Genomic DNA, 1663 nt, shown 5'->3' with positions numbered 1-1663 from the left:
CCAGGCAGATTTCATACAGCCTGGCAACATAAGGTAGCTGAATTCTGATTGGATAAAAACTCTAACCTAAAAACAACAGCCCTGGAAGGAGCATAATATGGCATGAAGAGAATATGAATACTTTTAGATATCTAGGGAAAGTAAATTAAAAATTAAATCATACCTTTATCATAAATATGATCATGATTACTGGTTATGTTAGGCCAGCAGAGAAGGCCTTGCTAGCCCTGACGGGCCACCACTGGATAAATGCACATCCAATTCTTATTTTGTGAAAGTTTTATTAAAATCTGTTCAGTGAGTCATTAGATATTTTGCTAACAAACAGGACTGACTCCAACAGTTGCTACCAAATATTAAAGCAAAGATGCTGCATAATGTGTAGTACTCAGAGTATATGTTTGGGCTGACTGTCTGCTTCTGCAACAGTAAATTTTAGCTCAGTGTCTGTAAAATCGACTGAGTTATAGTTATATTTGTGTTCCCTACAGTCTATTAGTTGTGGCAGCCAGCTCAAATCAGGTTGAATTCAAAAGTTAATCAGTTCTAGAGATACACTGAAAGAATACTTTCTGCATGTTTCACTAAAACCTGCCCGGTGGTTCATGAGCTATTTTGCCAATAGATGGACTTATAAATATCCCCCCACCCTCCACACACAGGCGAAAACATTATTGCCTACCTTTTGCCTTTTAGCAGTAGACAATAAAAACCAGCCAAATCTGATCACAAATCATTAACCTTCACCTTTGTAACAAGTCTTTGTTTTCTCTTTGTCTCTTTTCTCCAGTACCTCTCTCACCCTTACCAGTAGGATCGTTTCTCATCTGTTACAAGGGATTATCAGCAACCAGCACTCGGTTCTTGTTAATGATGTCATTGTTAGATCACAGTTGTTGAAGTTGGCTCAGGAAAGATAGAAGACCTTAAGGTAGGAACCAGAATCATGCTGTCAACCTCCAAATTGGCAATATAAACAAGATTAATATGTTTTAGTAGAAAAAGAATAGAATAGAAAATTATTGCCATTCACACAGTACAGGTGTATTACAATTTTTGTGCATAATTCTCAGATTCATCCTACAGTCAAAGGGAAAGTTTAAAAAATATGGTACAAGTTAAACAATATTAAAAAAAATAAATAAAGCACACATCATTTTAGTTTATTCAATTGTGATGTCAATTTGTTGGGTGTGATGTGTCTTTCCCTCCTTAATGTCCTGTGCTATGAGTCTAACAGTGGCAGGAAGACAGCTATTAAATAAGTTATAAAAGCAGGCCTTATGAGTGGAGATGCTCTCTGGCTGTGGTGTCTCTGGTTATGGCCACAGTCTCTCCACCTAATTGGAGCATGGGCCAGATGGTGTTTGTACTCACTCTGAGCTCTGCTGAAGCCTTGTTTCCCATCCTCACCACCTGTCGTCTGTCTAGAAGGAAGTCCCGGATCAAGTCCCAGGTGTGTGTTGTATTTCAACGGTTGACAACTTCTCAGTCAATTTCAGGAGACATATCTACTCTGTTTTTTGCCAATGGCAGTTATCCAGGAATTCAAAGAACCATAGTTACAGCGTAACATCTGTTAAATGAAGCCTAGGCGTAAATTCAGACTGGAAGACCTGCTTCAGCCTCACCTGCATCTAATCGCTGCGTCGAGCACCTCCAC

The sequence above is a fragment of the Kryptolebias marmoratus genome, linkage group LG2 (genome assembly GCF_001649575.2).
Source record: "Kryptolebias marmoratus isolate JLee-2015 linkage group LG2, ASM164957v2, whole genome shotgun sequence".
NCBI lineage: Eukaryota > Metazoa > Chordata > Actinopteri > Cyprinodontiformes > Rivulidae > Kryptolebias > Kryptolebias marmoratus.
Note: the sequence above shows the minus strand (reverse complement) of the source record.